Genomic DNA, 22,974 nt, shown 5'->3' with positions numbered 1-22,974 from the left:
TTCTTGCTATTATTCCCTAAATGATACAGGGTTAACAGTGGCTTACACAGAATCAATGTTACTTTCTGGTGTAGCAAGGTACCTAGAGGTAATTTAAAGTACACAGGAATGGTAAAGGGTGTGCAGGATCGCAGTGCCTAGTACCACAGGAAAAATCAAAGATAAAACAAGCCATGTTCACACACATCTGTAATCCCAGCACTGACAAGGCTGAACAGAGGGATCTAGACTAACAAGAGATCCTGTCTCAAAAAGTAATATGTCTCAAAAAAAAGTAATATGGAAGATGCTAGGCATGCATCTAAGTCTCCACACACACGTGCATAAACAAGTGCACATACATCAACACGCACATACTCCCATGTGCACAGACACACAAACAGAAATGTACATGCAACACACACATACATACATACAAAGTTCTTAGGAACAAGAGAAAGTATGAGTAATAATATCACCATGAAAAGCATCCTGGTAGAAGGATAGGAGTTTCTCTGTCTTGGTCACTCTTTCATACCGATTCCTGCTCTGCTCGAAAACTGATTCAGAAAAAGTGGTCCATAAGAATTTGTCAGGTGAGTGAGTAGATGCTGAATTATCCAAATGTGTCGTACATATCATGCCGTTTGGCCTTTTCTTAGGTCTGGAAAGACTGAGAGGACCCACTGTGTGAACACCTCCCATTTCCTTGCTCTGGTATGTTTCCCATTGACTGTGTAAGAAAGATTCCATTTTACAAAGAAAGGAATGGGTAGGAGAGCCTGCTTCCAAAGGCCTGCTTGTTCTCATTATTAATTTTCCTCCACTCTTCCAAGTGGAGTTTGAATGATTTTGAATGTGCACTCATCTGGAACGACACCCTCATTCTCTCCTTTCATGCCTGGGTGCAATTAAAGGCAAAAGCAAAATTTAAAAATACAACTGTATTATAGAGCGAAAGAACTGTTGACTCAGGGACTGGCCTGAAATCTCATAACAGTGCCAGAAAAGAAAAGAAAAGGAAAAGGAAAGAAGGAGAAAGAAGAGGGGGAAAGACTCTCCAGCTGCCAGATCTGGCCCCAATGGGGACCGGAGATTCTAGAATCAATAACTTGCTAACTTTGCTAGTTTCTAATGCAATTATAAGCACTGGAAAGGTGCCCAAATGCTCAGAAAGGAGTGACGAGTCCCCTAAAACACTCCCACCTCTTTTTCTAATGAAACCAGTTGGGCTTGGGTGATGAAGGCAAAAATAACTGAGTGGGGTGGGGCTCAGCAGTTCAGAGAGCTGTGGAATTTCAGAGCTTGAGGGAGGCTTAGAGGTCACCTTGAGGCCATCTTATAGACAGGTGGTAGACCCAGGAGCTTGGGATTCACAGAGTGGTGTGGTTCTGAAGGGGTCTCCAACCTGACTGGTTCATTGGTGCGAGAACTGTTTCCTGAGCGCTTAGTTGGGCTGGGCACTGTGCTAAGCATGAGAAATTCATTAGCAAATCAAACAGACATGCTGTTTGCCCACATACAACTTCCATGCTACTGGGGAGCCAGATATTGGAGCGAGTCAACCAACAAACAAGTACATAATAAGTGGTCAGAAGGGAACGGATGGGAGTGGTAAAGAGCTATTTACCTGGGGCAGTCAGCAGGAGACTCTGAGAAGGTGATAGTCTCAGCCCAGATGCAGAAGACAGCCAGAGACCAGGGAGGACGTGGCATGTTCAGGAAAATGAAGGAAAGGAAAGTGGCTAAGCATAGTGTGTGATGAACCCGCACATCCCACATGTCATGGAATATGACAGCATTTGTCCTCCGCCAAATTAGGGTGTGACTAGCCTACAGCGGAACTAAGAGGGACCGAACCCCAGCTATCATCACCTTCAGCTCAGACCTGCCCAACTCATCAGTGAGCGTAGTTTCTCCTTCACAAACAAATGAGAGGTCCAACAGACTCTGAGAGGCAGATTTAGTGGCCACTGTCTGAACCAGGAGAGTGCCATAGCAAGGAGAACATGGGTATGGGGAGGAAGGATAGGAGAAAACATTGCAGAAGCAGAGAAAATCAGTGAGGAGTAGAGACTGGGTCAGATACCTCTGGGGAGAGGCCAGGCTTGGCCTTTGCTGAGCTGGGAAAGCTGCCTGCCTGCTCTGTGCTGCATGCCGTGTTTTTCTCCTTTGCAAAATGGGAGCCTGCTAATAGAGTTGAGAATAATGGCTGAGAACAAGTGCTCAGCACACACACACACACACACACACACACACACACACACACCCCTGCCCTCCCCTGGAACATGCACTGCTATTCACTCTCTGAATAAGCCTGGGAAGGCAACCTCCCTCCCTCTACCCAGAAAGGCCTGCTTCCTCAGCCCCACACATCGCGCCACCTTCAGTGGTGATCCACCAAAGAGCCACCTGAATGAAAAAACCAACGTTCTGAGGTCCAAGAACCTTTCACATAAGCTTCCCAAGGCTTCCTATCTACTCTGTCCTACCACCCTTCAAGTACAACAGAAGACAGATAACCCCACTGGAATCACTGAGATGAAGGGAGTCATGTTTTGTTCAAACTCAGTGAAGTGATGTCTGCTTTTCTTTAAATATTTTAAGTAAATCAACACATGACAGAAACAAGAACATAAACATGGCCACATAATAAATATCAGTCTATATCCCAATTGGCCACACTAGAGGCTTAACTAGCTTGTGACTTTAGCTGCAGGAAATGCTAGCAAAAAGACATTCTGAAAGTCACAAAATTAGGGTGTCCTTCTGTTTCGCACAACACATTCCCCCCAACTCATTAAAAAAAAAAAGTCCTTCATTCCATTGTCCATTGTTCACAAGGTAGTGGTAAGCATTACAATCATAAACTTGGTTGTTGTTTCTCAGACAAGATCTCATAGATCTCAGACTGGCCTCAAACTTACTCCATAGCTAGGATAACTTTGAACTCTGGTCTGCCTGCCTCCAACTTCCCTTTGTATAACAGGTCTTTCTTTGGACTGCCGGCTCCATAATTATGAGACAGACACATTGTGTTAATTATCAAAGCTTGACCTTAGCTTAGGCTTGTTCCCAACTAGCTCTTAAAACTTAAATCTAAGCCGGGCAGTGGTGGCGCACGCCTTTAATCCCAGCACTTGGGAGGCAGAAGCAGGCGGATCACTGTGAGTTCGAGACCAGTCTGGTCTACAAGAGCTAGTTCCAGGACAGGCTCCAAAACCACAGAGAAACCCTGTCTCGAAAAACAAAAAAAAAAAGAAAAAAAAACTTAAATCTATTTATATTTATATTAATCTACTTTCTGCCACATGGCTTGTTACCTCTCCTGGGGTACCTTATGTCCAGCTTCTTCTGCACCAGGCTGGTGCATCTTCCATGCCTCAGATTCTCTCCCAGAGTTCCTCTCTCTGCCCGGAAGTCCCATCTATCCTTTCATGCCTAGCTATTGGCAATTCAGATCTTTATCAAACCAATCAGAAGGTGCCTTAGGTGGGTGAGGAAGGACAGAGACACATCTTTACACAGTGTACAGAAAGATTATCCCAACACCAGTGCTGAGATTATAGACATGCACCATCACTCTAGGTGTATGTGGGGCTGGGGATGAAACCCAGGACCTCATGGATGCAAGGCAAGCCCTCTACCACCTGGGCCACATCCCAAGCAATTGGACTACTCTGCAAAGAGGACTTTTTATGGTCTAGGCCCACTTCGCCCTCCCATGCAGTCACTAGCTATGTGTGGCCACTGAATGCTGCAGAGTGGCTAATCAAAATTAAGGTATGTAGTCAGAAATAAAATATACTCTGGATTTCAATGATACAGTGCAGAATGTATAGAGTAGCTCAATAATTTTCTTATGGAGTGCATGCTGAAATATTACTTTGCTTATGTTGAGCCAGTAAAATATATTAAGATTAATTCTACCTGTTGGTTGAAGGGATGAATATAGTCAAAACTCACTGCATAAAATTCTCAAAGAACTATTTTTAAAAATAATTCTACCTATTTTTAGTTTTTACAATGTGCCTACTGGAAAATTTGACAGTTTTAAGCCGATTTTCGTCATGGTCCTAGCTACCAGTGACTACGGGAAAAGTATACCCTGTGTTTCATTGCCTCACAACCACCTCCTCAAGTAGAAACTAGTACCCTATTACCGCACTGTGTGTGTGGTATATGCACAAACGTGTGCAGATGCCCACAGAAATGAGGGGCTGGAGGAAGGTGTTCATTGCCCTGCTCCATCTGCCCTGTCAGCTTGAGACAGGGTTACTAAACCTGGAGTTAGGCTAGTAGCCAATAAGCCCTAACAGTCATGCTACTCCCAAGTGCTGGGGTTGCAGGTATGGATGCTCATGCCCAGCTTTGTTCATGGTTGCTTGGTTGAACTCTGCTTGCCTACACACTAGTGCTCCTACCCACTGAGCCATCTTCCCAACCTCTGACTGACACACCCTTTACTGATGATAACAGTGGGATTGTATTTCTGACTTGAAGTCCTCAGGGCCCAAATTCCTCCCCAGGTTTTTTCCCCTAAAAAGTTGGTTTCATTCTCAAAGCTCGGAACAGTGCCCTTTGCTTGGAACCCTCACAGCTCTCTTCTCTCTATCCCATTTCTTGGGCTCACTTTCCCCGCCAGTGACTATTGTATTACTTACTTGTTTCCCAAAAATGATGTATTGAATTGGCAACTGCTAGTCTCAAGTCTCGCTGTTGCATGCTCACTGGCATTTTTCTTTGTAAAGCAGTATATATGTTTTCATGCATTGTTTCTTGAGGGTGGGTGTATGAGTCTGTTCATGTTCGTGTGTGTGTGTGTGTGTGTGTGTGTGTGTGTGTGTGTGTACGCACATACAGAGTTCCTCATGAGTGGTCTTCTGTTTCTCTCTACACCTTATTTTTGAGGTAGGACCTCTTCTCTAAGCCTAGAACTCACCAATTTCAAGCTGGCTCACCAGCAATCTTTAGAGAGCCACCTGTCTCTATCCCTCCAACCCAGCACTGGTTACAGCTGTGCACTGCCACAGTGGGAGTGCTGAGGACTTGAACTCATATCCTCATGCTTGACCAGTAGGCGGTGTGCTCACTGTACACCTCTGTCCCTCCTGCAGTGTTTCTCTCCTCTCTCTTCTTCCTCTTCCTCTTCTTCTTCTTCTTCTTCTTCTTCTTCTTCTTCTTCTTCTTCTTCTTCTCTCTCTTTTGAGACAGGATTTCTCTATATAACATCAATAGCTGTATAGCTGTCCTGGAACTCACAGAGATCTACCTGTTTCTGCCTGGTCTTAAAAGCATGCATCACTATACCCAGACAGTGTTTTTCAAACTATAGGTTATGACTCAATCATTAGTGAGATATAAAGCCTATTTGGTGAGCCATAACTAAAAATCCTTTTTAAGACATGCAGTTGTTGGTAGTGCCTGCCTTTAATACCAGTACTTGAGAGGCAGTGGCAGGTGAATCTGTATGAGTTCAAGGCCAGCCTGGTCTACAGAAAGAGAGTTCTAAGACAGCCAACGCTACACAGAAAAACTCTGTCTTGAAAAACAAAAACAAATAAACAAACAAAGACAAGGTCTCATGTGGTTGGCTTTGAACTTGTAATGTAGCCAAATATAACTTTGAACTCCTAGTCTGCCTGTCTAAAAATAAGTTTAAATGAAACAGGAGGGCATGGAAGAAAAGAGAATATTTTAAAAATCAGAGTATACAACACAGTTAATGTTTCTCAGCACTTTCATATGTGAACTTGGACATAATAAAATGTATTCCTGCTCAAGTTCAGTCCACAAATATATATAAACCCCATGCTAGTAGCTTAGACTTGGAGCATGGGTCCTGAGTTGGTGCTGGGTCTAAAGCCAGGCCTGTTCTTGCAAACTCTGGGTGCCCTTCTCCTGTGAACATTACCATAGTATCCCTGGGGTTGGTGCAAACTTTAAGCAAGTGTGTTAGTGAAAGATTATACACACACACACACACACACACACACACACACACACACACAGCCATAGTGAGCCACTGAGCTCCTTGTTGCTTTTCTCTCCAGAATAACACATTATTAGAACTTGGCTCAAAACCTCCCCTGCATCCTCACTGTCCGCTGAAGTCTTCGCATCAGGGTCTCCCTCACTGGGAACCTAAAATACCTTACAGCTTTGTTGATCTCTTATAAACAATATTCGTCTTTCCTTTTCCTACTGTACCATGCCTGTCCCAACGATTCCATTTCATGACTACCCTAACATCCCAGAATACCTTTACACAAACCTACATACTATATAAGTCCGTTTACTGATCAAGAGATGCAATGGGATCCAATGAGATGGACTGGTCAGTGGAATGCTTAGCTTTATGTTGTGCTGGAACTTAATCCAGGACTTGATGCAAGCATTGTACCAACTGAGCTCCGTGTGTGTCTAGCTAAGAGAATTTGCACTTGAAATTATTTTTATCTATGTATGCCTGTCTGTGTGAATGGATGCACGTGTGCATGTGTGCACACTGTGTAGAAGGCCAGAGTGGGGGTGGGTCTCTCGGAGCTTGAGTTACAGGTGTTTGTAGGCCACCTGGTTTATTGCATGGCTACTGGGTACTCAAGAGCTCTTGGACACTGAGCCATCTCTCCAGCCTCTGAAATCACATTTTAAACAAGATCTTGGGTGACGGTCATGCTTCTGGTCAGATGATCTCACCAGGAAATTCCCCTGGAGCGATACGAACAGGAATTTAGCTGATAGCACCCAGGCTAACTTCTAGGAAATTCTAGATGGTTCTGCTTGTCCAGATGGTTCCTCCTCTGCTCAGAGTTCAAATCTGTTCACATTTTAATGCTAGTGTATAATTCATTTGGAGGATGTTCTATTTATTCTTTTGAGACTTCTTCACATGTGCACAACTAGCCAAAAACTGGCGCCCTGCTGAGAACATTGAGCCCATGTCTTTTCCACGATTACAGTCCTACTGCCATTGCTCTTCACCACCACAAGGAGCGCTGTTGAAGACTGGTGCGGTGTCACAGCTGGGGGATAGAGCAGTAGAGGATAGACCCTAGGTTATCCTTACCAGTCTAGACTCTAGATGAGTTTCATCGAGTACTGTTTGGGCTTTACTGTTGCAGCCGGTCCCCCACTCCACTCTCCCACGCCCATTGACTCTCAGACTTTAATTTTCAGCCACACAAATACACTGCGCCAGAATGGCAGGTGCTCAGAGAGTTCAGATATCTACACCCTGGGCCAAAACCAACTACCTGTGTGAGATAAATGAATTCCCTAGGATCTGCATCCTTAAGATGGCTTTATTTAGGAACCTGCAGTTGCGCTGTCTTGCCCTTAGTGGAACCTTGATAAAAGACTCCGAAGCTTGTGGGTGGGGCAGAATGGAGCAATTTTCACAGCAGGCTCAACTCTTCCCAGGGCTCAGATCTACATAACAAAGGGCAAAGAGGCTTTGAGCAAACCCCTCAAAAGAACAAAAAGATGTCCTTTACTTCCCCCTTCCAAGACAATGGAGCCTTTTACTCCTCCATTTGCACGGTAAAGAAGGCTTTTTCAGGACCTTTTGATGACCTGGTACTCCAGAGACTTTTCTGTACGATTTGAGTTAAATTTTTGCTTTGTTATCTCTAAACTAGTCTTTCCTTGGAGCTTCTAAGGTTTAGTCTGCTGTTAAGTATCTAATAGTGAGTCATAAAAATAAGTCGGTGGATTGCGCCATACTTTTAAAAGTGGGAGGGGCTGTAGGCGTGGCACAGCGATAGAGCACTAGGCAGCACCCTGGGTTCTTTTTGAGAGAGAGAGAGAGAGAGAGAGAGAGAGAGAGAGAGAGAGAGAGAAGAAGAAGAAGAAGAAGAAGAAGAAGAAGAAGAAGAAGAAGAAGAAGGAGAAGGAGGAGGAGAAGAAGAAGAAGAAGAAGAAGAAGAAGAAGAAGAAGAAGAAGAGAGGAGAGAATGTAGAAAAGATAAGCATTTGTATGTATTAAAGACTTGATCTATGTTATGGCCTAGGTATATAATCAGTTGGTAGAGAGTTTGTGAACCATGCAGGAGGCTGTAGGCTTGATCCCTATAATTGCATAATCTACTGGGGAGGCAGAGGCAGGAGGATCAGAACTTCAAGATCCTCCTCTGCTTTATGTCATGTTTAAGGCCAACCTAAACAAACAAACAAATAAATAAAAGTAATTCTTAAAACTTTTGTTTCACTTATCTACAAAAATGTCAAGTATGCCTTCACTAGATTTGTTGGGTGTCAAACCTAGGGGCTTTGCACATATTAGGCAGGCATTCTCCTATGGGGTTAATCCCCAGTGCCTAGAAACTAATTTTAAATTCTGATCTAGATAGGCATATCTGACACACAGTTGTCCACCCTCGTTAGACATGGAACTTCCTGAAGGCAGACTTGTCTAACCTACACTGCAACCCCACACTGGGTGCATAGCAATGGGCACTGCCAACATTTGCTAAGTGTACACCCTGCCCTTTGCCCTTGCCTTTGTCATCTTTAGATGCCACCGGGCAACATGACTATAAACTTTTCTTCAACTTTGCATTTGAGCCCATGTGCAAACTTTTAGGGTTCATCTGTTTTGCCTGGTAGAACTTAAGCCCCTTGAAGGTAAAAACCACTTCTTGTTCCTCTTAGTGTCTTGGTTTGTATTTCAGTGATGGAAATAGGAAGCTTGGGACCTCAAGAAACACACTGAGCCACTGAATTGCATGCCCAGCCCATTCTCAGACAAAGCCTAGGTGTGAGGGTGTCAGTCACTTCCTCCATCCTAGCCAACTCCTGCAAAGAGGCCTTTGCAAGAGATAGCTAGTCCCTGACACACCTTAATAATATCTCAGCTAGTCCCTGACACTCCTTAATAGTATCTCAGCTTGATTCAGGAAAGGATTGAAAGGCAGGACACATTGAAAAGGGTGACATGTTAAAAGCCTACCAGTAAGGCTTCTAATTTTCACTAAAAGAAAAAAAAATCAGTGTACGCAGAAAGATTCAGTTACATGAGACTGGAGAGATGGGGCAGTGGTTAGGAGCACTGATTGTTCTTCCAGAGGATCCAGGTTCAGTTCCCAGCACCCACATTGTAGCTAACGTATATTCTGTAAGCCCAGTTCCAGAGCATCCAATGCCCTCTTCTGGCCTCCTTAGGCACCAGGCATGAATGTGGTACAAAGACATGCAAAATACCCACACACATAAAATAAGAATAAATAATTTTTTTTAAAGAATTCAGCTACAGGAATGTTTACCTTGGCACATATTTATGAAAGAAAACATGTGGAAACAGCTGGAAAGCCAATATTCTTATCTTGGTTGGATCTATTTTGGAATATCTACAAGCTAAAGATGCTGGGTCACACAGAAGAGACACACAGCATAAGTGGGGGTGATGGCAGAGCCTTACAAAGTGTTTTCCATATATGTACAAAATTTGGAAAATATGTTTATACAGTGATGGCTTCTTTGAACCCGGAGTCTGTGGCACATAAAGTAAAAGTGCTGCCACTGAGTCACACACGCACACACACATTCTCTAAAAATGAGAATTTATCTGTCAGTGCAAAAGTATCCCTTGGCAAGGCGGTCAGAGGGAAGTGGTTGTTTCAAGTAGGCTGACCAAAGGAAGGAAGTAGGAAAAAGGAAGGAAGTAGGAAAAGGAAGGAAGTAGGTAGTGAATTAAAAAAATGAAATAAAAGGAGGAGGACAGGACCACTCCTAAAATATGGGAATGATTTATATTGTAGATTTAAGAGAGAAAGCAGGCAGAAGGAAGAGTCCAGACTGAACATGGCAGGCAGACTAGACCAGACCATGAGAAAAGAGAGGGGAAGGGAGAGCAAGAAAGTTGCTGCTGACCAAGAGAGACCCATGGCAGCCAAAATGGCTGAATTATATGGAGATCAGGCTAGGGAAATAGAAGAGGAAGCCCTGCCCCCAGGAGGGAGAGGTTTAGGGTCAGGGTGTGGTGAGAAAGTCTAGGAGGAGTTACCGGTACTGAGTGAGACTTGTCCCAGGTTTTTTTGAGACCTAACAAGTAGAACAAAGGAAAGAAGTAGGTAGCTCAAAAAAGGAAGTGGGTAAAACAAATGAAGGAAGTGAATAGACCTAAAGAAGGAAGTGGGTAGACCAAAGAAAGGAAGTAGATAGACCAAAGGAAGAAAGTGGATAGACCAAAGAAAGGAAGTGGGTAGAACAAAGGAAAGAAGTGGGTAGACCAAAGGAAGGAAGTGGGTAGAACAAAGGAAAGAAGTGGGTAGACCAAAGGAAGGAAGTGGGTAGACCAAAGGAAGGAAGTGGGTAGACCGAAGGAAGTAAAGAAGTAGGATGGTAAAGAACTTACACTGAGAATATTCCAAAAAATGAATGCCAGAAATTCCTAAAGCAGCAAGTCACAGATCTGACCTGGAGCCGTCCAGCAGTTGGCACCAGCAGGAAACCAGATTAAGCTGAGTGACTCATTCTATCAGGGCAAACACGGCTCTTCCTGATCCCTCGAATCATGTCCCATCCTCTGAGAGGGCAATGCTATCCATGGCTGGATCAGCTGCTTTCCTCGAGCCAGCCTGAGCTGGAGCAGTCTCTAAATTGCACACCTCCTTCCCAGCCTTATGCTAAGCACAGCTGTAGGCAACACATTTAATTATTCACTAAGTACCTACGTTTACTAGTGGTGAAGTAATTGCTTTATTTCCAGCAATCGGAGATTATTAATAGTTGAAGGGAGTAATTACAGCCTTTTCCTGTTCCTCCTGTCGGCCATCCTTGTCTCAGTATAGCATCCCACTTCCTCACTGCTCCTGCAGCTCCTCTCTCCCCATCCTCTCCCAGCTCCCAGGACTTACCCTCCTTTTCTGGTTCCTCCCCTGATGCAAATCCAGAAAGCAGCTGACTTGATGGTTGGAATGTTATCTTTTATTTAAAGCCCCAAAGTGTTCAATAAAGCCACACTAACAGGTTTGTTGTTTGTTTGTTCAAGTGTATGGTTTTTTGTTTGTTTGTTTGTTTGTTTTAAATTTCAGCCAGGGGAACTCAGGATAGACACATGGAAAAGGGAAGGCAATGGGCAAAAGGGACTTGACCCCAAATACAGTTTCCCTGGCTGAAATTCCACGCTTTCCACGTCTGGCTGACTACTTACATCTGTGCTAGATGCTGGAGTGTGAATGGGAAAATCTCGAGGGGTGGCAGATTCCCTACCTAGGAAGCAGCTAAGATCATTTCAGCTCTGCAGGTCATAGCAGTTAGGGGTGCATACAGAGACCTTTGTGAGCTCGGTGGTCAGGCAGAGTCTTCTGGAGGAAATGATATCTGAAATGGGCCATGAAACACAAACACTGAGTAAAAATTAGCGAAATGCATGATGCATGTATACGAAAATGTCTTAATAATGCCTAGCATTTTGTACAATGACTATATGTCATAATAATTTGTGTATGTGTGCAGTGTATACCTATAGTATTTGTATGCATCTGTGTGCTTTCAGGAGAAGGTCAAAGGCCTCTGTGAATTCAAGGCCATTCAGCTTTCTCTGCACAGCAAGTTCAAAGCCAGTCAGGGAGGGTTCCCTACTGGGATTCTGTCTCAATTTGAAAGAGGGAAAGAAATCTTTGTCTCTGTCTGTGTGGATACCAAGGTCAGGTAAATATGTAAATTAATGTGATGGCCCAGGGATACAAGAGAATGGTAGAGACTGTAGCAATCAGAGTACTGAGTCACAGCTCATATTGCCAGATAGTCATGTTGACCAGGAGAAGCCAAGATCTAGATCCCCACGTACCGTGTTCTTTCTTTTAAATATTGGTGACTAGTTCAAGCTTAAAACTTGCACAGAAAAGAAAAGAAAAAAAATGAGAAACTGGGTCTGGTATGTTATGCTATAATTCCATTATTAGGAAGGCTGAGCCAACTTTAGTGCCCTTAGTGAAACCTTGCTTCAGTGAGACAAAAGAGAAGCCTGAGGAGGAAAAATAGTTCAAGCAGTGCTTTTAAATAAGCAGAACTGTGACGATCTGTGAAAAAGGGAGGCCCCACACTACACTGGGAAGCCTGACTTAACCTGAGAGGTGGGTGTGGCCTGGGGGCTGCCAGGCTAAAGTCTCCGCCTTACAAAGCAGGGAACCCCTGACAGCACTGAGGTCAACGAGCAGCTTGGGGACCTGCACTTTTATTGCTCTAAAGTGTGTAATTCTAAGAATGGGTTCTTGGGACAAACCCAGGAAAGAGTTCTCTCTTATGGCTTCCTGGATTCACCATTCATATGCAGTATCAATATTAGTATGCATGTGCCCGAACCCAGCAGCCGTCTCTAGGGACAAATACCAGAAAGTGAATGAATGGCCGGTGGAGACTGCTGCTCTGCGAGGGCCTACTGTGCGCTGGAGAGCACAGAGCTCCGTGGCTCTGTAAGAACCTACTGTGTGCCAGACTGCAGAAGCAGCCTTAACCACACCCTGGGCAGATCCTGGTAGAATCAATGAGCATTTAATGAATGAATGAAGAACTCGTGACTGGGTGGACAGAAACAAAACCTCAAGTCCTGTGTTGGTCACTTGGGTGAGGTTTCAGAGGTTCCTATAAAGTGTTGATGATGGAAGCTCCTGCTGTGTAGCTCAGTGAGCTCCACATTTAAATGGAGAATGACGGGAAGGAAAGATGTAAGAACCTGAGTGGTCAGCGGTATAGCACATGCGTAGTATAGAGTGTGCAAGGCCTAGGTTTGAGTATTAATTTCCTGCCCTTCCTGGCCTGCCCCCCCAAAAGGACTACCCTGAAGGGCATTCTGGAATAATTACTATCACTTTGTTAGACCTACCTGTAAGAACAATAGTGCTGAGGGTATAGACACACACACACGTGCACGTACATACACACACAGAGAACAAATTTGAAAACCGGGCACTCAAAAGGGCAGCCTCCCAAACCTTGCCAACCCACATCTCTTTAAAAGCTTCAAAACCCATTCTCTGGCTTTCCTTGTGCCAATGAACAATCCTGAGGTCAGGACTCCGTCCACAGCCCACTCCCTCAGTTTCCTGAGCACTACTGAGTACTGGGAGCTGACCATTGACACACTGCCCCAGTTTGAGTCAATCGTTCCCCTGCTACAGGAGGCCGAAGGACAGCTTCACCTGTCACTCGTCCAGTGCTGTCCTCCTCATGGTGGGAGACAAGATCTCTAATTGGCGTGGAATTCACCAAGTGGACTTTCCTCACTGGCCAGCAAGTTCCAGAGATCTCCTTTTCGCTGTCTCTCCTGCACTAGAATTTGGAGCAAGCACTACCTGCCTGGCTATTGTTACATAGTTTCTGGGGATGGAACTTGTGTTCATAGGCTCATGAGACAATGGCTTTGCTGGCTGGACAGTCTTCCTTCCCAAGCCTCTCCTCCAAGTTTCTTTTTCTTATACCATTATTTTGTTGGGGTGGGGGAGGTCAGTTCTCCTACCTTCTGAACTTTTCCTGATTTCCTAGAACTGTTTATCTTGCTTCCCCTCCCCCCCTACTGGCTCCAGGAACTTAAGGTTCACTTTTTTGATATTGGTATGTCAGTCACATTCAATGTTTTATGTATTCCATTGGTAGTTAAATAATATGTTAATTGTACTAAGAAAGACTTGGAGTTTTAAATGATTGCATGTATTATCTAATTTAATCTTCAAACAACTGAAAAAGATCTGTTCTAATAAATCTTTTTGTTGTTGTTGTTTTAGAAAAGTGTTCCTCTGTGTTACAGCTCTGGCTCTCCTGGAACTTGTTCTATAGGCCAGGCTGGCCTTGAAGTCAACAGAGATCCCCTGCCTCTGCCTCCCGAGTGCTGGGAGCCAGAGGTGCGTGCCACCACTGCCCGACTAGAAATCATTATTTTTTTTTTTTTTGTATTAGATAAAACAGAGGTGCTGAGTGGTTCATACTTTGTCCAAGTTTACATTGCTACAAGTGATGTGCCCTGGGACTTTCAATCGCCTAACAATGGAGGGTAACATTTTGTCTCTCTAAGTCTCTAAGCATCCAGCATCCCAGGGCCTCTCTTTTCCCCAGCCTGGAAGCCACTCCCACACTTGCAAGGGCCACCTGCTCCAACTCCTAGCTTCCACACAGAACTTGGGGTGCAGCCCTTCACTCATCCGCAGCTAACAGGGACAGCATGCTTTTTCTGCACTGTCAAACAGAACATGTGCATGAATATATGCATACTTGTTCCCCAATCAGTGCTGCATCAGAGAGAGAAAGCCTCCGGTCACACAATGTATTCCTCTCAGCCCAGGTCAAGCAGAGTAAAAGGACTGGGCCTTCCTGTCTCAGCTCTCACACTGTAAACAAGTATATTTTTCACGGTCTATTCAGCCCACATTTTTCTCATTTTTACTCTTTTCTTCCATGATTTCGCTGTGGAAAATGGCCCAACCACAATGCCATTGTCTTGTCTTGTGTTCTTTGGCCCGAGACAGGTTTTGTTCAGACATGGGCTGTGAAGTCATTGGTAAAGAATCAACATATGTAGAGAGTAAGGAGTCTTTAAAGAGAAACAAGGTTGTGTGTTAGGAGATGTGTCAGCAATAGTTCTGACCTGCGACTTGAAAGCCTAACTCTGTCTTTCTCCTAGGATCGGTGATTTGGTGTCTGCCAATTCAATTAAATTTCAGTTACATGAATATAACTACAGCAAATATACCCATGTGTACACAGTCAGATGTATGTTGCCTTCTTTCATACCCATAGATTCTGTGTCCATGCATTCAATTAACTACATACAGAAAATATTTGGGGGAAATTATGTCTGCATTGAAGACATACAGGTGTTTCCTTCCTTGTCACCAGTCCCGAAGCAATGCAGTATAACAGCTATTTAAATAAAATGAGCCATGTATGAGGTAGTGTAAGCCATCTACAAATGATCTTGACTATATGGGAGAAGGTGCATTGGGTCTACATAAACACAGCAGTTGATGTAAGGGACTTGAATATACACAGGGTTTGGTTAATAGAGACCCCTGGAAACAGTCCCTGGTGGGTAATATGGGACACACACACACACACACACACACACACACCCTTACACTCTCACAGTACTTTCACAAAGTCACACACACATTCATACACACATACGTGTACACACAGAGACACACACATACACCCATATAAACACATACATATGCTCACTCTCACACACATTCACATACATACATGCACACACAGAGACACACACTCACACAAACACACATGCGTGCACACACACTCACACAAACATGCAAGCACACACACTCACCTTAGGATTGACTATTTTTTTTTAAATTCTCTAAAATCTAATTAGCTTCATTTTCAAATTAAATATTTTAAACCAGATCTCTATAAAAATTGCTCTGAGAGAAAATGCACCAAGCACATGAGAGGGGCGTTAAGTGTCCACGTGTCAGATTTTGCTTCCTTTGCTCCCATCCATTCAGGCTAAGTTCCTCTCCTGAAGCGCATGGGTGCCTTGGACTCTCCTTGCTGAGCTGGCTTGGGGTATAGGAACAGATCTGTTCTCAGTTTAAAGTTTTTTGGCACTGAAGTATTTATAACTTCGTCCTGCTGACTCATTATGAAGCATCTGAGCAAAAGAAAATTAATTTCAGAAGTCATTATGCATACTAGGTTTTGAGAAGATTAACACATTTTCCTTTATTATACATGTTTTTTATTCTGTAGCTCTAATATAAGTAATTTTATTCTGGGGTTTTCCCCTTAATAATGAAAACTAGATTTCCATTTAAAAACTGAATATTTACCCTTGCAACTAAGGTATAATACAATTTTTTTCTATAAAGTGATTAAGAAGCATTCCCTTGCACCAGCTGATGGCTCAAGGAGCAAAAGAGACTGCCGAGACAACCTGATGACCCCTAAATGCAGTCCCTGGAACCCACAGTGGAGGAAGAGACCCAACTCCCAAATCTACTTCTCTGCACATCCCTGCCACGGTGTGGACACACTGGCACTCACAGACATCCAATAATAATAATGGGTGTAATTAACTTTTAACAACTTTAAGGGGAGTCTCCCTTCCCAAGATGTACTGTGCCAGCTTATCAGTCAGTGTGTTTGTAAGCAAGAGGATCTGCATGCAGGGCTCACTCCAGTGTCTCCACGTCCAGAGCAGTTGTTCATGGTGTTTCTGCTTCTTTTTTTTTTTCCCTTGCTAAACATGTTTACAAATTGTAGAAGACTTTGACGAGAAGCCTGATCTGAGGAGCCGATTTAGAAAGCTGGTGAGGCCACACCCTATGCCCTTTCGTCACCGCCAACACCACCATGCTTCCTAAGAGCATCCTCCTCCTCAGCACCACCTGATGTTAATTAGACATTGAAAAAAATTAAGATTGATTTTCTTTTGAATTCTGTGTGTGTGTGTGTGTGTGTGTGTGTGTGTGTGTGTGTGTGTAAGAGAGAGAGAGAGAGAGAGAGAGAGAGAGAGAGAGAGAGAGAGAGCCTGAGTGCATGTGTGTGTCTGTGCATGTGTATACAGGTGCTGGCAGAGGCCAGAAGAGGGCATCAGATTCCCCTGCGGCTGGAGTTACAGGAAGTTGTGAGCTGTCTGATGTGGGTGCTGGGAATGGAACTCAAGTCCTCTGGAAGTGTATTAAGCATTCTCAGCCATGGAGCCATCTCTCCAGGCCCAGATGGTCTTAAATTTTAAACATAAGTTTGTCAGACTAAAGGATGTTGGCTCTCCACTTGATGATGCCTACAGAAGGCCCTCCAGAGCTAGTTTGAAGGGTGCAGATTCACACTCTCTATGGGTCCAGAACTCAACCGCTTCTTTCTCTGCCTGTGAATTTTGTCCCAGACATCCTGTAGTCTTTCACAGTTTCCAGGGCATCCACAACATTGAGCACGTGCTTGATATGTGTCAGCTGTCACTGTTAAAGATCACATCGGAAGCCAGATGTGTAAATGTTGGCCTTTCTGCAATCCCAGTCATTTGAGAGATTGGGCAGGATTGGGAGTTCTAGGCCAGCCTGATGTACATAGCCAGAAGCCTGCCTCCATCTCAAAACAAAACAAACTTTGCATGGGCTGAGAAGATGTCTCGGTGGGTAAAGCTGCTTTCTGTGCAAGTGTGACTACCTGAGTCTGAATCCATAGAATCCACATGAAGATGGATGCTGTATTAAATGCTTGTAATCCCATTGCTCACAAGACAAGAATGGAAGTAACACAGGAGGATCCCCAGAAGCAGGAGCACACAGGCTAGCCAGTCTGGCATTTGCAATGGTGAACACAAAGAGACCCTGTTTTAAGCAAAGTGGAAGGTAGGACCAACATCCGGTGTTGTCCTCTGACCATTACACACACTGTAACACATACCTGATGGACTCACACAGAAACACACACAAACACCACATGCAAGCATGCACTCATGCACACATACACAAATATTTAAAAAATAAAAACCTTTAATGGTCAGACAATTATTCTTAATTAGGGATAAGATAGTCAAGTATATTTTGACCAATATATTGTATTTGATCATGCACTTTCAAAAGTCCAAGGCACATAACTGAGGAGCAAATACAGGAAATTCCCATTTAAAGTCCTAATTTACCAATGTCCCTGGACAAACACAGGTCTTTTTAAAGAGTAATGTAGGGTAGGGAGAGAGAGAGAGAGAGAGAGAGAGAGAGAGAGAGAGAGAGAGAGAGGAATGAAATGCCCTGAAAGAAAGGAAATTCATCATTGATTTTCTAAATAAAAAGTTGGTCACTTTAATTCTCTATCATTTTCTTGAGGCCATCAAAACTGAGGACTGGACACAATCAAGACCTGGTCTCTATGAGCTGATTCTCCTCAACTTGCCCTACAAAACACATTTTTGGTTGTGAGAAGAGATAAAAGCCCCTCTCCATGTTCCCACTTGGGCTTCCAGTAAGAGCATTTGTTTGAGCAACACACAAGCAACGTGGGAATGGCTGCCAAGCCCACAGCTGTCTGCTCCATCAAGCAGGGCTGCTTTTGAACAGCACTGTGTGTAGCTTCAATGGCTCACAGTTCCAGACTACAGTACACTTTGGTGGGAGAGCTTGGCACAGAGGCTTGAGGTAGATGCTCACATTGTGTCCAATCAGAAAACAGGGAAGATGCACGCTGGTGCTCAGATCCCATTCTTCCTTGCATTCAGTCTCAGACTCAGCTATGATTTGGTGCTGCCATGGAAACACGAACAACAGTTCTGGTACTCACAAAGCATCATTCAGTTCCTCACCATCAACCTATGTAAATGATACATCTGAGTACAACAGGCATCTACTCGCTCACCAGTTTTAATATCTGAGTCTTACCCGAATACCTGGACATTCTTCAAAGGCATTTTTTAAATATTTATTTATTAAGTATACAATATTCTGTCTGCATATATGCCTGCAGGCTAGAAGAGGGCACCAGATCTCATTACAGATGGTTGTGAGCCACCATGTGGTTGCTGGGAATTGAACTCAGGACCTTTGGAAGAACAGGCAATGCTCTTAACCACTGAGCCATCTCGCCAGCCCCCTTCAAAGGCATTTTTGTGAGCTACTGTTAGATAAATTAATTAAGCTATCTAAATTAATTAATAAGACTCCCTTTATCCACTCTTACCCAGTTCCACCGTTCCTCAGTCATGGCAAGGTGGCATGGGCAAAGTAGCATGGCACAGATTAGCAGTGCCATGATGCCTGCAGAGCCACTGTAAGTGTGAAACTGAGGGCACAGGAGCCAATTCCATGATAAAAAAAAAAGTGCCTCCTTTGTTGCAGTATTGATCACCTTACATGGTGATGTGTGAATCCAGAGGGCTTGTTGTAATAAGAGCGGCGAGGCTGCGTCCCTGGCACCCGGCCGCCTGCATGGCTAGCTTATGCCCCGAAATAATTACACGGAAACTGTATTCTTTTAAACACTGCCCAGCCCATTAGTTCCAGCCTCTTCTTGGCTAGCTCTTACATATTGACCTAACCCATTTCTAATATCCCTATAACACCACGAGGTGTCTTACCAGGGAAGATCTTAACCTGTGTCTGTGTCCAGTAGGAGAATCATGGCGACTCCTTGACTCAGCTTCTTTTTTCCAGCATTCTGTTCTGTTTACTCCGCCTACCTAATTTTATGTCCTATTAAAGGGCCAAGGCAGTCTCTTTATTTAACCAATGAAATTAACACAAAACAGAAGACTCTCCCCCATCAAGGGCTGGCCTCACCTTCTGCGTGCTGCCATCTCAAGTTAGTTCTTGTGTCAAACACACACAAGGGATCATAGCACAATGTTCTCATTGCCATCTGGATGAAATAGCCTTCTCCAAGTCTGCTGACGACCTCCTTGCCTCTAAACATCTGGCTTTCCTAATATATGCTTAATAACAAAGCTTTAATTTGACAGATAATAATTGTGTGTTTGGAGAGAGCATGAGGGAGGGAAGTGGAGAAAGGAGATGAATGAGAACAAAGTGTAATGGTTTGTGTGTGTGTGTGTGTGTGTATGTGTGTGTGTGTGTATGTCATGATCCATTACTCAGTATGATATTCTAAATGTTTAAGCAGAAGTAATTATGCATTTGCATATGGTTCAGGGTGATGTTTCATGTACTGTGTAATGATAAAGTCAGGAGATACATCTTCTCAAGCATTTATCGTTTCTTTGTGTTTAAACACATGCGAGCTTCCCTCTTCTGGCTGTTTGAACTGCATAACACAATACAGCTGACCATAATCACCTTGCTGTGCATATATTGTTCAGAATATAAAGACACCAGCTACAGATGAGAAGAGTTATGACAGGTTAGCAGCTATGGTACAGAAGAGATTCAGACAGCATAGTAGGTGATGGTAATAGTGTTGGTGGTGGTCATGGGGATGTTGATAGTGGTGGTGGTAATTATGGTGGTGATAATGATGGTGATGGTAGTGGTGACGGTGGTAATGATGATGGTAGTAGTGATGATGGTGGTGATGATGATGATGATAGCAGTTATGATGGTGGTGATGATGATAGCAGTTATGATGGTGGTGATGATGATAGCAGTTATGATGGTGGTGATGATGATGATAGCAGTGATAATGATGATGTAGTAGTGATGATGATGATGATAGCAGTTATGATGGTGGTGATGATGATAGCAGTTATGATGGTGGTGATGATGGTGGTGGTGGTAGTGATGATGATGGTGGTAGCGATGATGATGGTGGTGGCAGTGATGATGGTGATGATGATGATAGCAGTGATAATGATGATGTAGTAGTGATGATGATGATGATAGCAGTTATGATGGTGGTGATGATGATGGTGGTGGTAGTGATGATGATGGTGATGATGATGATAGCAGTGATAATGATGATGTAGTAGTGATGATGATGATGATGATAGCAGTGATAATGATGATGTAGTAGTGATGATGATGATGATGATAGCAGTTATGATGGTGGTGATGATGATGGTGGTGGCAGTTATGATGGTGGTGATGATGATGGTGGTGGCAGTGATGATGGTGATGATGATGATAGCAGTGATAATGATGATGATAGCAGTTATGATGGTGGTGATGATGATGGTGGTGGTAGTGATGATAATAGAAATGTAACATGAGGCATTTTGGATTTGACTCCGTTTTGGTGGTCAAGGATCCACAGGACCTCAGGCAGATTCATTAACCTTACTCAACCTCATCCTTTCAATGGACTCTCCTTTTATGGTTTCTGATTCTGTGTGGTTCTCTCCAAATCCTGCTCACCACTTTACTAACAAAACAAGAGTGCCAGCATATTTCGGGTTTTGAAATTGCACTGAACTCTGCTGGACCTCTGCCAAATTGCATGCTCCCTTTTCATAAATACCTGAGCAATGCTTCAATCCAAGAAGGCAGAGAAAAAGAAACCAGGTCCCCAGGGATGCGAGCCAAGAACACACATGAGTTGTATATTCAGAATGGCACTCCCATTGTCCTGGAGCATAAATTTTCAGTCTGTAGAGCTGTTCTGCTTTGTCGGCTCCAAGCACTGCAGCTTGACAAACACCCGAACAGGCCAGGTCTCGCTAGGCAGAAGCATCCCATGAACGTTCTGTCTCGTGTAAATGTTCAAGAGCTTGGCACCAACGTGTTTATTCTCACCATTCCTGGAAGGAGCCCTTCTCTTTGTCTACTCCCCTCTCTGTGACAGGAGACAGGCTTCGAGTTTGTCTGGACCTTGAAAACAGTGCAGTCAAGAGCTGTGACCTTGAAGCTACCCCTGTCAACCATGCTATCCCTGTTCTGGTGTGTCTCTGAGTAGCTGATGCATGGGGCTACTGAGAACCTGCCGGGTCACCCCAGATAATGCTTTTTCCATAGAAAGTTCCTTTTCCAAACTTTAGGTTTTGGTTTTATTTTCTTCTTTTGGGTAGCAGAGTCTCTAGTATCTCACCATAAGAAAAATTTAATTTTATTTTACCATATTTTATAAGCTGGCATGTTATCTGAGCTGTCTCCCTCTGTTGTCTCAAGTGCCACGGTTTGAAGGTATTCAGAATGCCTCTTAGCCGTATTCTACTCTCGGCTTCTAAAAAGATATGAACACATCAAAAAAAAAAAAACCAAGGAGAGAAATGATGACTGAGTGAGTGAGCCTAGATAGCTTGCAGAAGCCGCTTGGCAGAAATGGGTGTGTCACTCAATGTCCCCCGATGAACTCTGTGGCAAGCCTGGGGATCTGACTGCCAGTCACATCACCTGTAGCTCTGCAGTAGGTCCCAGAATTGAGCACCTTCACTTTGTAAAAATATTAACACGTAGAAAAGTGAAAGACAAAATGTAAGTTCAAAGAATTTTTCACTTTCCCTGGTAGCCAGCACCCAGAATGGGAAACAGAATAGTATCATCACCCTGGAGCCTTTCAGATCCTCTCCTTGCCTCCCTCTAGAGCAGTGGTTCTCAATTTACCTAAGACTTCAACCGTTTAATTCAGTTCCTCATATTGTGGTGACCCCCAACCATAAAATGATTTTCATTGCTAATATATAACTATAGTTTTGCTACTGTTGAATCATAATGTAAATATCTGTTTTTTCCAATGGTTATGATCCCCACAGGTTGAGAACCATTGCTCTAAAGGCTACTAATGCCCTGACTTAAAGCCCATATACTGGTTTTTTGTAGGTTGTCATACTGACAGAATCCAAACCTACCCAGTTTGCCCTTGCTGTTCATTTCTTTGACTTAATATTCCACCTTTGCTGCTTGTTTATGCTGCTGGGCGCCTGTGCTTGAAGACTCTTCTGTTTCATTGCTGTATTGTGGCTGTTTTCCCGTGACCATACTGCAGTGTTTAAATTGAGTCTAGGCCTGATGATGGACATTTGGGTCGGTTCTTTTGCAGCAACTATGAGTTCGGTTACTCAAAACAGTCTAGAACATGTCATTCTGGTCTATTTGGGTTTTGACTTTGCTTCACTTTTTCTTTTTTTTTTAATTTATTTATTTATTAAAGATTTCTGTCTCTTCCCCGCCACCGCCTCCCATTTCCCTCCCCCTCCCCCAATTAAGTCCCCTCCCCCAGCCCGAAAAGCAATCAGGGTTCCCTGTCCTGTGGGAAGTCCAAGGAACCCCCACCTCCATCCAGGTCTAGTAAGTTGAGCATCCAAACTGCCTAGGCTCCCACAAAGCCAGTGCGTGCAGTAGGATCAGAAACCCATTGCCATTGTTCTTGAGTTCTCAGTAGTCCTCATTGTCTGCTATGTTCAGAGAGAGACAGGTTCTTATAATGTAGTTCAAGTTGGCCGGGAGCTTGCTACCTCTCTGCCCCTGAGTATGGGGGTTACAGGCATATACTGCCGTGAGAGGCACTCTCAGACATGTCTCTTGATGGATGGCTCTGTTTGGACCTGTTTCTGTCAGGTAGCTATCTAGAAGTAGACTGCCAGGGTATAACAGTTGCCCTCTGACCTCCATGGGTAGGCTGCCGCACACATATGACCTCCCAAACATGCTCACACAC

This window comes from Microtus oregoni, unplaced genomic scaffold (genome assembly GCF_018167655.1).
Source record: "Microtus oregoni isolate MIOR12 unplaced genomic scaffold, Mior012 000002F_ref0000024, whole genome shotgun sequence".
Lineage (NCBI taxonomy): Eukaryota > Metazoa > Chordata > Mammalia > Rodentia > Cricetidae > Microtus > Microtus oregoni.
This window is presented reverse-complemented; position numbering follows the sequence as displayed.